The sequence below is a fragment of the Oncorhynchus tshawytscha genome, linkage group LG13 (assembly GCF_018296145.1).
Source record: "Oncorhynchus tshawytscha isolate Ot180627B linkage group LG13, Otsh_v2.0, whole genome shotgun sequence".
Lineage (NCBI taxonomy): Eukaryota > Metazoa > Chordata > Actinopteri > Salmoniformes > Salmonidae > Oncorhynchus > Oncorhynchus tshawytscha.
Window position 1 is genome coordinate 52,032,669 of NC_056441.1, and position 15,435 is coordinate 52,048,103.

The following is a 15,435-nucleotide window of genomic DNA, read 5'->3' on the forward strand; positions in this document are numbered from 1 at the left end:
AGGAAACAGGTACAAAAGTATCTATATCCACAGTATAACGAGTACTATATCGACATAACCTGAATTGCTGCTCAGCAAGGAAGAAGCCACTTCTCCAAAACAGCCATCAAAAAGCCAGACTACGGTTTGCAACTGCACATGGGGACAAAGATCGTACTTTTTGGAGAAATGTCCTCTGGTCTGATGAAACAAAAATAGAACCGTTTTGCCATAATGACCATCGTCATGTTTGGAGGAAAAAGGCGGAGGCTTGCAAGCCGAAGAACACCATCCCAACCGTGAAGCACGGGAGTGGCAGCATCATGAGGTGGGGGTTCTTTTCTGCAGGAGGGACGGGTGCACTTCACAAAATAGATGGCATCATGAGGAGGAAAATTATGTGGATATACTGAAGCAACATCTCAAGACATCAGTCAGAAAGTAAAAGCTTGGTCGCAAATGGGTCTTCCAAATGAACAATAACCCCAAGTATACTTCCAAAGTTGTGGCAAAATGGCTTAAGGACAACAAAGTTGTCCTTAAGAGTGGCCATCACAAAGCCCTGACCTCAATCGTATAGAAAGTTTGTGGGCAGAACTGAAAAAGCGTGTGCGAGCAAGGAGACCAACAAACCTGACTCAGTTACACCAGCTCTGTCAGGAGGAATGGGACAAAATTCAACCAACTTATTGTGGGAAGCTTGTGGAAGGCCACCCGAAACGTTTGACCCAAGTTAAACAATTTAAAGGCAATGCTACCAAATACTAATTTGTGTATGTAAACTTCTGACCCACTGGGAATGTGATGAAAGAAATAAAAGCTGAAATAAATCATTCTCTACTATTATTCTGACATTTCACATTCTTAAAATAAAGTGGTGATCCTAACTGACCTAAGGCAGGGGATTGTTACGAGGATTAAATGTCAGGAATTGTGAAACTGATTTTAAATGTATTTGGCTAAGATGGTGTATAAACTTCCGACTTCAATTGTACAAATACAAACAGTGGGAATAGTGGCCAGGTGTGCGTAAGGAAATTTCCAGAGGGATACTTCACAATCACTGTGTACCACTCTCCATATTTTCAAGCATGATGGTGGCTGCATCATGTGATGGGTATGTTTGTCATGGATGGGGAAATTTTCAGGCTAAACAAAATGGAGCTAAACACAGGCACAATCCTAGAGAAAATCCTGGTTCAGTCTGCTTTTCACCAGACACTAGGGGACAACTTCACCTTTCAACAAGACAATTGCCTAACACACAAGGCCAAATATACACCGAAGTTACTTACGAGGAAGACAGTGAATGTTCCGGAGTGGCCTGGTAACAGTTTTGACTTAAATTTGCTTGAAAATCAAATCAAACTTTATTTGTCACGTGCGCCGAATGGTAAGTGGTAAAATTCTTACTTACAAGCCCTTAACCAACAGTACAGTTCAAGAGGAGTTAAGAAAATATTTACCAAATAAACTAAAGTAAAAAATAATAACCCAATAACATAACAGTAACGAGGCTATATACAGGGGGTACCGGTACTGAGTCAATGTGCTGGGGTACAGGTTAGGTGAGGTAATTTGTACATGTAGGTAGGGGTGAAGTGATTATGCATAGATAATAAACAGCGAGTAGCAGCAGTGTACAAAACAAATGCGTAGGGAGGGGTGGGGGTCAATGTAATGAATTGTTCAGCAGTCTTATGGCTTGGGGGTAGAAGCTGTTAAGGAGCCTTTTGGTCCTAGACTTGGTGCTCCGGTACTGCATTCTATGGCAATTTTATGGGCTTTCCTCTGACACGGCCTATTATAGAGGTCCTGGATTGCAGGAAGCTTGGCCCCGGTGATGCACTGGGCCATATGCACTACCCTCTGTAGTGCCTTCTGGTCAGATGCCGAGCAGTTGCCATACCAGGCGGTGATGCAATCGATAAGGACGCTCTTGATGGTGCAGCTATATAATTTTGAGGATCTGGGGACCCATGCCAAATCTTTTCAAAAAAGGCGAGACTTGAAATTGGCTTCCTAGTGATGATCAACAACCAAATTTAATATTTTTATTTAATAATAATAATGGGAAAATACCATACAATTCAATTGTACAAGGCTCTTACAGACTTTCCCAAAAACATGCACAGCTGTAATTGCTCCCAAAGTTGTTTGTAATTTTTTTAAATGTATTTTATTTAACCAGGCAAGTCAGTGAATAGCAAATTCTTATCTACAATGACATCCTCCCACAGCCAAACTCAGGGACAATTGCGCCGCCATATGGGACTCCCAATCACAGCCTGTTGTGATACAGCCTGGAATCGAACCAGGGTCTGTAGTGACACCTATAGTACTGAGATGCCTTAGACCGCTGTGCCACTCGGGAGTATTGACTCAGGTGGTGAAGACATCAAGATACAGTGGCTTGCGAAAGTATAAATCCCCTTGGCATTTGTCCTATTTTGTTGGCTTACAACCTGGAATTAAAATAGAATTTTGGGGGGTTTTGTATAATTTGATTTACACAACATGCCTACCACTTTGAAAATACAAAATATTTTTTATTGTGAAACAAACAAGAAATAAGACAAAGAAACTGAAAACTTGAGCATGCATAACTATTCAACCCCCCAAAGTCAATAGTTTGTAGAGCCAGCTATTACAGCAATTACAGCTGCAAGTCTCTTAGGGTATGTCTCTATAAGCTTGGCACATCTAGCCACTGGGATTTCTGCCCATTTTTCAAGGCAAAACTGCTCCAGCTCCATCAAGTTGGATGGGTTCTGCTGGTGTACAGCAATCTTTAAAAGTCATACCACAGATTCTCAATTGGATTGCGGTCTGGGCTTTGACTAGGCCATGCCAAGACGTTTAAATGTTTCACCTTAAACCACTCGAGTGTTACTTTAGCAGTATGCTTAGGGCCATTGTCCTGCTGGAAGGTGAACTTCCGTCCCAGTCTTAAATCTCAGAAACAGGTTTCCCTCAAGAATGTCCCTCTATTTAGCGCCATCCATCATTTCCTTCAAATCTGACCCGTTTGCCAGTCCCTGCCGATGAAAAACATCCCCACAGCATGATGCTGCCACCACCATACTTCACTGGGATGGTGTTCTCGCGGTGATGTGAGGTGTTGGGTTTGTTCCAGACTTAGCGTTTTCCTTGATTGCCAAAAAGCTCTATTTTAGTCTCATCTGACCAGAGAACTTTCTTCCATATTTTTGGGGAGTCTCCCACATGCCTGTTGGCGAACCCCAAATGTGTTTGCTTATTTTTTTCTTTAAGCAATTGCTTTTTTTATGGCCACTCTTCCGTAAACGGCAGCTCTGTGGAGTGTATGGCTTAAAGTGGTCCTATAGACAGATACTCCAATCTCCGCTGTGGAGCTTTGCAGCTGCTTCAGGGTTATCTGTGGTCTCTTTGTTGCCTCTCTGATTAATGCCCTCCTTGCCTGGTCCCTGAGTTTTGGTGGGTGGCCCTCTCTTGGCAGGTTTGTTGTGGTGCCTTATTCTTTCCATTTTTTAATAATGGATTTAATGGCTCTCTGTGGAATGTTCAAAGTTTTGGATAATTTTTTGTCCCTGACTTGTTTTGAGAGCTCCTTTTTTTTCATGGTTGTGCTTGCTTGGTGGTGCCCCTTGCTTAGTGGTGTTGCAGACTCTGGGGCCTTTCAGAACAGGTATATATGCTGAGATCATGTGACTCTTAGATTGCACACAGGTGGACATTATTTAACTAATTATATGACTTCTGAAGGTAATTGATTGCACCAGATCTTATTTAGGGGCTTCATAGCAAAGGGGTGAATACATATGCACATAGCACTTTTCTGTTTTTTAATTTTTATAGTTCTTTGAAACAAGTAATTTTTTTAACTTCACCAATTTGGACTATTTTGTGTATGTCCATTACATGAAATCCTAAACTCTCCCAAATCAATTTAAATTACAGGTTGTAATGCAACAAAATAGTAAAAACGCCAAGTGGGATGAATACTTTGCACGGCACTGTATATTAGTGTTTTTTTTGTCATATTTTTTTATGAATGTAAGTAATAAGAAACTAAATTTGACACCAAACCTACCACTGGTTTGCGTGGCCAAAGAGCTCTATTTTCATGTCATCTGACCAAAGCACCAGCTCCAAACAAAGTTCCTACCGATTTAGCAAACTCCAGAAGTTAACATTTATTGGATGACATGAAAATAGAACTCTTTGTCCATGCACACCAGTGTTGTGTTTGGCTTTGAAATGAGAATCCATAAGCAGAAAATAACCCAATTTCTGCTGTAAAATATGGTGGTGGAGCTTTAATGTTATGGGGATATTTTGCTTTCACTGGTCCTAGTGCCCTTGTAAAGGTCAACGGCATCATCAACTTTACACAACTTTTATACATTCTGCCAGGAGGCTGAAACTTAATGAAGAATTTCAAGGATCTGGAAGGATTCTGTATAGAGTAATGTTCTATGATCACTTCCAATGAGTTCTACAACTCATAAAACAATTTTGTTCAAACATTTTGATTTCTTACCTTTTTGAGAAAAGAAATAGTCATTTTTGATCATCTTTATCAAGGGTGTCAATCATTTCGGACACCACTATATAAAGTGCATTCGGAAGGTACTCAAACCCCTTCACTTTTTCCACGTTGTTACATTACAGCCTTATTCTAAAATGGATTCAATAATTTTTTCCCCTCATCAATCTACATACAACACCCCACAATACCGTCAAAATCGTTGCAACCCCTATTACTAGCCTATTCAACCTCTCTTTTGTTTCGTCTAAGATCCCCAAAGATTGGAAAGCTGCCGCAGTTATCCCCCTCTTCAAATGGGGAGACACTCTAGACCCAAACTGTTAGACCAATATCCATCCTGCTCTGCCTTTCTAAAATCCTCGAAAGCCAAGTTAACAAACAGATCAAAGACCATTTCAAATCCCACCATACCTTCTCCACTATGCAATCTGGTTTCTGAGCTGGTCATAGGTGCACCTCAGTCACACTCAAGGTCCTAAATGATATCATAACCACCATCGATAAAAGACAGTACTGTGCAGCCATCTTCATTGACCTGGCCAAGGCTTTCGACTCTGTCAATCACCGCATTCTTATCGGCAGACCCTAATAGCCTTGGCTTCTCAAATGCCTTCCTCGTCTGGTTCACCAACTACTTCTCAGATAATGTCAAATCGGAGGAACTGTTGTCTGGACATCTGGCAGTCACTTTGGGGGTGCCACAGGGTTCTAATCTCGGGCTGACTCTTTTCTCTGTGTATATCAATGATGTCACACTTTCTGCTGGTGATTCTCTGATCCACCTCTACGCAGATGACTCCATTCTGTATACATCTGGTCCTTCTTTGGACACTGTGCTAACAAACCTCCAAACGAACTTCAGTGCCATACAACACTTCCAAGGCCTCCAACTGCACGCTCTTCAACCGATTGCTGCCTGCACCCTCCAACTCGACTAGCATCACTACTCTGAATGGTTTTGAATATGTGGACAACTACAAATAACTAGGTGTCGGGTTAGCCTGTAAACTCTCCTTCCAGACTCACATTAAGCATCTCCAATCCAAAATTAAATCTAGAAACATCTTCCTATTTCGCAACAACAATCCTATTTCGCCTCCTTCACTCATGTTGTCAAACATACCCTCATAAAACTGACTATCCTACCGATCCTTTACTTCTGCCATGTCATTTACAAAATAGCCTCCAACATTCTACTCAGCAAATTGGATGTAGTCTATCACAGTTCCATCTGTTTTGTCACCAAAGCCCCATATACTACCCACCACTGCGACCTGTATGCTCTCGTTGGCTGGCACTCACTACATATTCGTAAATGACTGGTTCCATGTCATTTATAAGTCTATGCTAATTAAAACCCTGCCTTATCTCAGCTCATTGGTCAACATAGCAACACCCACCTGTAGCACATGCTCCAGCAGGTATATTTAACTGGTCACCCCCAAAGCGAACACTTACTTTGGCTGCCTTTCCTTCCAGTTCTATGCTGCCAATGACTGGAACCAATTGCAAAAATCACTGAAGCTGGAGTCTTATATCTCCCTCTCTAACTTTAGGCATCAGCTGTCAGAGCAACTTACCAATCACTGTACCTGTACACAGCCAATCTGTCAATAGCCCACCCAACTACCTCATCCCCATATTGTTACTTATCCTCTTGCTCTTTTGCACATCATCATCTACACATCTATAACTCCAGTGTTAATGATAAATTGTAATTATTTTGCTTCCATGGCCTATTTATTGCCTTTACCTCCCTACTCTTCTACATTTTCACACACTTTACATAGATTTTTCTATTGTGTTATTGACTGTATGTTTGTTTATGTATAACTCTGTGTTGTTGTTTTGGTCGCACTGCTTTGCTTTACCTTGGCCAGGTCACAGTTGTACATGAGAACTTGTTCTCAACTGGCCTACCTGGTTAAATAAAGGGTATATATATTTTTTTAAAGACAAAGCTAAAACACGTTTAGACATTTTGCAAAAGTAAACAATAAACAAAATAAATACCTTATTTATATAAGTATTCAGACCCTTTGCTATGAGACTCGAAACTGAGCTCAGGTGCATCCTGTTTCCATTGATCATCCTTCAGATGTTTGATTGGATCAATTGATTGGACATTATTTGGAAATGCAAACACCTGCCTATATAAGGTCCCACAGTTGACAATGCATGTCAGAGCAAAAACCATGCAATGAGGTCGAAGGAATTGTCCGTAGAGCTCAGAAACAGGAATGAGTCGAGGCACAGAACTGGGGAAGGGGAGTTCGAGAGCCTTACGAAACACAACCCCTCCAAGCTACACTGTTTCTTGACACAATGCTTGCTTAACCCAGGAGCACCAATGTGTCGGAGGAAACACCGTACATCTGGCGACCGTGTCAGAATGCATGCGCCCGGCCCGACACAGGAGTCGCTAGGACGCGATGGGACAGGGACATCCTGGCCGGCCAAACCCTCCCCTAACCCGGTCGACGCTGGGCCAATTGTGCGCAGCTGACAACCAGCTGTCTCCTGGTTGTGGTCAGCTGCGACACAGCCTGGAATCTAACCCGGATCTGGAGTGACACAGCTAGCACTGCAAAGCAGTGCCTTAGACTGCTGCATCAATCGGGAGGCCCTGGCCTCCATCATTCTTAAATGGATGAAGTTTGTAACCATCAACACTCTTCCTAGAGCTGGCCGCCCGGACAAACTGAGCAATCGGGGAGGACAACCATCTCTGCAGCACTCTACCAATCAGGCCTTTATGGTAGAGTGGCCAGACGGAGTGGCCACTCCTCAGTAAAAGGCACATGACAGCCTGCTTGGAGTATGCCAAAATGCACCTAAAGGACTCTCAGAACATGAGACAAGATTCTCTGGTCTGATGAAATCAAGATTGAACTCTTTGGCCTGATTGCCAAGCATCAAGTCTGGAGGGAACCAGGCACTGCTCATCACCTGGCCAATACCTTCCCTACAGTGATGAATGGTGGTGGCAGCATCACACTATGGGGATTTTTTTCATTGGCAGGGACTGGGAGACTAGTCAGGATCGAGGGAAAGATGAACGGTAGCAAGGTACAGAGAGATCCTTGATGAAAACCTGCTTCAGATTGCTTAGGACCTCAGACTGGGGCGAAGGTTCACCATCCAATAAGACAATGACCCTAAGCACACAGTCAGGACAACAGAGGAGTGGCTTTAAATTTCCTTGCGTGGCCCAGCCAGAGCCCAGACTCGACCTAACATCTCTGGAGAGACCTGAAAATAGCTGTGCAGCAATGCTCCCCATCCAACCTGACAGAGCTTGAGAGGATCTGCAGAAAATAATGGGAGAAACTCCTCAAATACAGGTGTGCCAAGCTTGTAGCGCCACACTCAAGAAGACTGAAGGCTCTAATTGATGCCAAAGGTGCTTCAACAATGTAATGAGTAAAGGGATCTGAATACTTATGTAAATGTGATATTTCAGTTTATTTTTATTTTTTTTAATCCTCAAAAATAGTTTTTGCTTTGTCATTATGGGTATTGTGTGTAGATCGATGATGAGAATTTAATCAATTTTAGAATAAAATGGAAAATGTCAATGGGACTGAATACTTTCTGAATCCACTGTTGAATATGATTATGGTATATATCATTAAAAACAGTAACATAAGGGTCATTGTAAATGAATGCTATGATTATTTAGCCGACAGGTTCCATTAGTTGGATGATGTACTATAGGCCTACATGTTCTATAGGCCTACATCTGACAGACAAGGTAACAAATAAATGGTTAACATTTTCCTTCCATGCAGTAAGACAAAGCAATTTTCTTTGAGGGATGACAAATTCTCTCACATAAAGAAGATGAAAGCAAGGTAATTTGGTAGAAGTGTGGGTGGTCCAGGATTCATGTAAATATTGGAAGGACACAGACGAGTGAAGGAAATGTGTGAAACTTGTTGTAAAATGGATGGCAAATTTAAGGTAAGCATTTAATAAAGGAAATAAATTTGACAAATATATCCATGTTTAATGTTCTTATGGGCCATTTGATATCCATGATAAAATCAAGATTGAAGTAATTTAATAATTAACAAATCCATCAGCTAACTCCATAGCCGACATAATTGCTTCCCTTATTAAATATATTTAATGAACCACCTAAACTCTCCCAAAGCCCAAGTTTAAACACTTATAAGTCACAAGCATGTCTCAATAACGTTAAAGAGAGAATATATGTGCCACAGAGAGTTTATAACCACACTTGGAGCTCTATTTTTGTCTGGCACTAAGGAGGGGCAACTGTCAAACGCAAGTTAGTTTGTAATTTCAGCATGTAAGATTGGCGCACTGGCATTTTCCAGCCCGAACGCCAAGGTTTGTCAATTTACCTGTTTAACATCAGCATTCTTGCACTGAGGAGGGAGGAGTGAATATATTTGAGGTGTGTCCTTAAAATCCTCTTAAATATAAAGTCCCTTGTTTAGGGGACTTGCGTGGTTCTGGTACTTGTTCCAAACAACATTTTTTGCTTATAAATCGACCTGTGGACACTGTAGATAGAAATAGCTTGCATTGAGCCGTAGCCCTGGTTCTCATGGACACAGCAGTATATATTTTCTGCATATGTGACATAGGGGGCTCTATTTTAACAAACCTAATGCAATGGTAAATCTAAACGCTGGCGGTAGCGCTATAGGTTCAGGGGTACTGTTATCTAGCTAGCTAATGTTAGCTGACTGGCTTCCTATCTATTGTTACATGTATGATCCAGGGTCTCCCTCTCCAAATTCACAAAGGAATGTGCTTTGTCTCCAGAGACTTTTCCCGCTGAAAATGTAACACGTTCAAAAGTGAAAACTGGAACAATATTTCTAACAGAGAATTTGGGGAATGGTCAGAGGCGAGCTATAGAAAACTAATGTCATATTGTTGGTTATTTTGTGAGGTCATTAAACATGTTATAGAGGAAGTAGTGTAACTTGAAAAGTATACTCACTACAAGTACGAAGTCTCCATCCTCTACGGTGTGTATGAAATATGAAAAAGTATGAAAATGTTTTTGTTAACAGAGGGATGTAAATCTTAGAAACTATAAGAGGAAGTTGTTTCTATAACTTTGTACAAGTGAGTAGTCACCACCCCCTGAGTGAGGTCAGAGAGTCAGAGAGCGTGTCAGCCTCATGAACCACCCCTTTTGATTTGACTTTACAAAACGAGGGGTTAAGAATGAACATGTCAGACGAGAGACGTGTGTAGCTGCGGCCCACGTCCAAAGTAGTTTGAACTCTGAAATCTCTACTCGAGGTAGAGATGATAACGTCACCTCCCGGACAATCACTGGCACGGCTGATTAGCTGTCCTAAGTAAAGTATCTAGAAAAGCTCATTTAAGTGGGACAATTCTATTACTCTTCTCAAATCACCGTAGTACACAAACTCTCATCGCCCCACTGGGAACCATCGACACGGCTGGCTGGCCTATCTTCAAAGAGGCAGCTTCAGGAGCGAGTGAAAAGTAGAATAAACTCTGTAGTCCTGTTCAGGACTACACGATAAGTCAACGGATACCGGACGACGGCAGAGGAGGACAACAGAAAAAGGTGGGTGGGGACCCCTTTAGAACAATCAGAGCATTCCATAAAAAGGCACAAAAACCTTCCCAAGAAAGCCACGAAGGACCAGAACGTTTACACATTCATGATTTCTTACTCCAAATGGGTGGCTGTTCGTGTGCAAAGTATATGATTACTGTGAGAGTAGTTTCTAAATGTACCAAAGTAGTATGTCTCTGCCCCTCCCTCTATCTCCTTTGTAACAAGCCGCCATATTGTGTTAGTCCACTAGGGACCTGTTTTAATGTATTAAGTGTGTGTGTTTATCATGTGTTAGCATTTAGTTAGTAAATGAACCAATTTGTGTACTACTGAATCATAAGTAAGACTGGGTTTTTTGATAATGCAAGAGGTTACGACTGTTCAGAAAGATATGATACGAGGTTATGATTAATATGTTGACTGTTTTATGGATTTGATAGGTAAAGTTTAATTCAGGAGATGGTAGCTCTTTAAACAGCCGCTCTCGTGGTGTCCTAAATCCTAATGAGTTAATTGTTAAATGATTAATTTAATCAGGTAAGAATTAGACCGAGTTAGTTGATTAGATAAATAAGTCATTAGATTAGTGAAAGTAAATGAATGACACTGTGTAATGATCATGCTGTTAAATCAGCTTCTTGATATGCCACACCTGTCAGGTGGGTGGACTATCTTGACAAAGGAAAAATGCTCTATAAGGGCACAAGGCAAGAGCCATATGCAGACACAGGAGGCAGATGGTTGAGCTCCGATATTTATTCTAACACAAGGGGTAGGCAAAAGGCAGGTTGGGTACAGGCGAGAGTTCATAAACCAGGTCAGAGTCCAAACAATACAGGGCATTGGTCAGGACAGGCCGGGGTTCAGTAACCAGGTCTGAGTCCAAACAGTACTAAGGCGTTGGTCAGGGCAGGAAGAATGGTCAGGCAGGCGGGTTCAGTGTCAGGACAGGCAAGGGTCAAAACCAGGAGGACTGGGAAAAATAGGAGCTAGGAGATAAACGCTGGTTCACTGGCCAAAGAAGACGAACTGGCACAGAGAGACAGAAAACACAGGGGTACATACACCTGGGATGATGAGCGACACCTGGAGGGGGTGGAGACAGGCACAAGGACAGTTGAAACAGATCAGGGTGTGACGTGCTCATGTAACAATTACTTAACACTTTGGGCTACTGTCTATGTAAACAAATGTGTACTACATCTAAGATAAATACATTTTTTGTTCATATGGAACATTCTGGGATCTTTTATTTCAGCTCATAAAACATGGGACCAACACTTTACACGTTGCCTTTATATTGTTTGTTCAGTGTAGTTATTGTATACATTCCATCTATAAGGCTGAGCAAACATTTCACAGAGAACACAAAAAAATAAAGCAAATACGTTTTTTGTACTTTGGGGCGTTCTGTCTTTTCGGGGCTTTTAAGCTCCTACCCATCCCCTTATTCACCACAAATTGGTGGATTATGTCATTGTAAACACAAAGGAGAAAGACCGCCACAGAAATATGGTGGTCAGTTTGTAATACCGTGTGAATTAAATCAAAGTATAGTGGCTGGTGTGGCTCTACTTGGGGGGAGTGGGTCCACTGAAAGATAGAAGTGAGATGAGTGGAGGCGCCACACATATTTCAGGGAAGTGTCTGATGCTACCCGATCCCGATCCCTCAGATAGAGCCCATCTCTACTATCGCCAATAACCACCATTGGATCTTAACTATAATGGCAAACAAGGAATAATTATGACCTGAAGTCCTCTCCTAATTTGGCCAGAACTCATTCATTTTACAGCAGGTTTGCAAGTCACAAAAAATAAATAAAAGTACATTGTAATATGGATAATTCCTTCCTTCCCCTTTCCCAAGCCAAGCTTGTCCCTCTCCATCTCCCCCTCCCAGTCCATCCCCCAGCCCTCCCTGCCCACCTAAAATGTTCTATGACAGTAATGTGTCGTACGTTGAGCTGTGTCAGTTGCGTCTCCTCACGGATGATGTGTTCCAGTCTCTCTTAATGAATCTCATTCACAATGGAGCAGCTTGGAATAACATATTAGGTATGTTTATGCTTGTCAGGAATTAATAATTGCTAAATTAATCCAGTGCATTGAACCGCCCACAGAGTCCCCCGGTCCATTGCCAGAAGCGAGGGTGTGATCTTCCTCCTCGCTGAATGAGATTAGAGCCAGTGCTATGACACATGAGCCAACTCTGGCGCCAGCACAGAGAGATACAATGTCTTATCAACCCCAAGGAAAGGGAATAACACAATCATCTATGGATCCCCAATGTACTATATATACTGTATGTTGTACCAAGCAGAGGCGGTATTGTCCTTGAAAGACCTACGGAGACACTTTGCTCACCGGGTAACGCAAGGGATTAGTGACTGAGATAATATGCTTTATCACGAGCAGATGATACTCTCTTCATGAAGCATTTATTATCAAAACGCAGATGTGTAGACCTAACTAAGGAATTACTCTAAAGAGCCAGAGAATTCACTGGTTGGGAATTAAGTTACTTATCTCTTTAAACCACTCACTCTGTTGCCTCAACCAATGGCAGGACAGTAGGCTTTCTCCTGTGTTGTATGGAGATGAATATTGAACGTGAGTCGGTGTTAGTCAGGTTGTGTGAATCCCGTCCAGCTGCCCACTCTACCCACACTGCATCTGAGAGATTCAGCGACTCACTACACCGGATGAAGAAGGTGACTCAACTTGCAATGTGTCCAGAGACCAGATATACTATTTCTCCTTGGTTCTTTAACTGAGCATGAAGAAACTTATTGGAGAAAAATAGTAGTTCAATGCTCAAAGCCCAACGAACAAGAGTTGGTCTCAGCTTTTATAGAAAGGTACATCCTCTACGTGGCAGTTTAGCAGATGTGCAGAAACAGGACTTGGGAACAGCTTTGTTTCTCCCTGCAACTCCCACATAGCTAAATTCCTACCGGTCATAAACAAAGGTGGTCACATACTGTGGTAGTTACCCAACCGGCTCATAAAGCTCTACGCTCAGATTTACGCTCAGTGACACAATAAAAGTTTGTACCAGTAAAACATACTAGCATATAACAATGGACAATTCTTAAATTAAACAGTATAGTATGTAATGAATATTAATTTCCTCCACAGTAGCTCTTCACACTATCTCACCCCAGCTTAAACAGTTTACCACCTAATGTGCAACATTAGTTATACGAATTCTCATTATATTGAGTCAATTACAGTGTGGCGAGCTTGGAGAAGTGCAGAAAAATTAGCTGCCGTTTGCGTCAGCAGAATGCTCAAGCTGTTTCTCATTTGCAGTTACTTATCAAGATTAAGATTGAAAATGAGATAAGTGGTGACAAACCCACTCTGAAAGCATACCTCCAGAAATACCTCAACACAGCCTCATGATCTGATATAAAGTTCCAATGCAGCTGTTGATTTTTTACATTTTTTACATTATTAGCCCAGAGCATTTCACCACATCCGCAATAATATCTGCTAAATATGTGTATGTGACCAATAAAATTTGATTTGATCTCAATATTAAAGAATTTCTGGGTAACAATGAAGTACCTACCTGTGATTGTTTTCTATTAAAATGGTCAAAAATGAACAATAGCTTATTAGCGAAATGTAATTTCTCAAGCAAGAATTTTGCTAGGACTGTCTGGGAGTGGTCTGAGAGTGGAGCTTAATTGGAGAAGCCTAATGGGAGCTACAGTTGAAGTTGAAAGTTTACATACCCTTAGGTTGGAGTCATTGAAACTCATTTTTCAACCACTCCACAAATTTCTTGTTAACAAACTATAGTTTTGGCAAGTCGGTTAGGACATCTACTTTGTGCATGACACAAGTCATTTTTCCAACAATTGTTTACAGGCAGATTATTTCACTTATAATTCACTGTAACACAATTCCAGTGGGTCAGAAGTTTACATACACTAAGTTGACTGTGCCTTTAAACAGCTTGGAAAATTATGTCATGGCTTTAGAAGCTTCTGTTAGGCTAATTGACATCATTTGAGTCAATTGGAGGTGTGTGTGTGAATGTATTTCAAGGCCTTCCTTCAATCCCAGTGCCTCTTTGCTTGACATCATGGGAAAATCAAAAGAAATCTGCCCCAAAAAATTGTAGACCTGGTTCATCCTTGGGAGCAATTTCAAAATGCCTGAAAGTATGCAAGTATAAACACCATGGGACCACACAGCCATTATACCGTTCAGGAAGGAGACGAGTGTTGTCGCCTAGAGATAAACGTACTTTGGTGGGAAAAGTAAAAATCAGATCCTAACTGACCTAAGAGAGGGAATTTTTACTCTGATTAAATGTCAGGAATTGTGAAAAACTGATTTTAAATGTATTTGGCTAAGGAGTATGTAAATTTCCAACTTCAACTGTATGCATAAACTGAAAACTAGCTGTTATTGGCAAAGAGGAGGGAAAACTCTTTGGTCTATTAACTTATACCACCTGTTGACATCACCAAAAAGCCCCACAGAGCCAAACAGATCTTACAGTAAAAGTGCATTATTATAAAATTCACAATTTTACAGTATTATTATAAATTCCACATTTTCGACTGCACTGCCCCTTTAAGGAGAACACACCGGAACAACGATGCAACGTGACAAGTGAAAATCACTATAAGACCAGCGACTCCCTAAAATGTTTAGGACTATTTTAAAATGTGACTTGGGATGTGGTACTGTAGATTGTTCTATCCGTGTTTCAAATATGTTTATTACACATTGTTTGACTTTAAAGTCTGTTTATGAAATACCTTCACTATCCCATGTGGCCTGGAAGAGTTGGGCCGCTGTTATTATTGGGCCCTTTAATTGTTTTTTTCCTGTTTGCCTCAGGGCAATAACATGGATGATGAGGCACATGCACATGAGCTAAGACACACACAAGCACATACATACTGAGACATGTATGCACACGCACATGCACGCAGGCTCAAGGGTATATATATCGGACTGACGTGCTCAGTTTTCCCGTATATCTAAGAAGCAGGAAATGACTTTCAAATCCATGATTGTAGGTAGGCCTAGATAATATTCCAATTTCACTAATAGGAGTATAGATATGAAATTGTTTATGGATGCCTGCAGGTCTTTCAGGACTGGGGTATGGATACGCCCAGATAAAGCAGTATTACAAAAGGTACATTCACTTACAAGTTGAAAACATCAGTGACTTAGTGTAATGCTTAAGGGGGAAAATGAATGTGGACTCTGAAGAGGGTCTACGTTGACTAGTGTGCCTGACAGTTTGTCATACCTACTGATCTCAGTGCCACAATGTCAGAGATTGATAGCAGCATTTTGTTTTGATGCTGCTTCTTTCC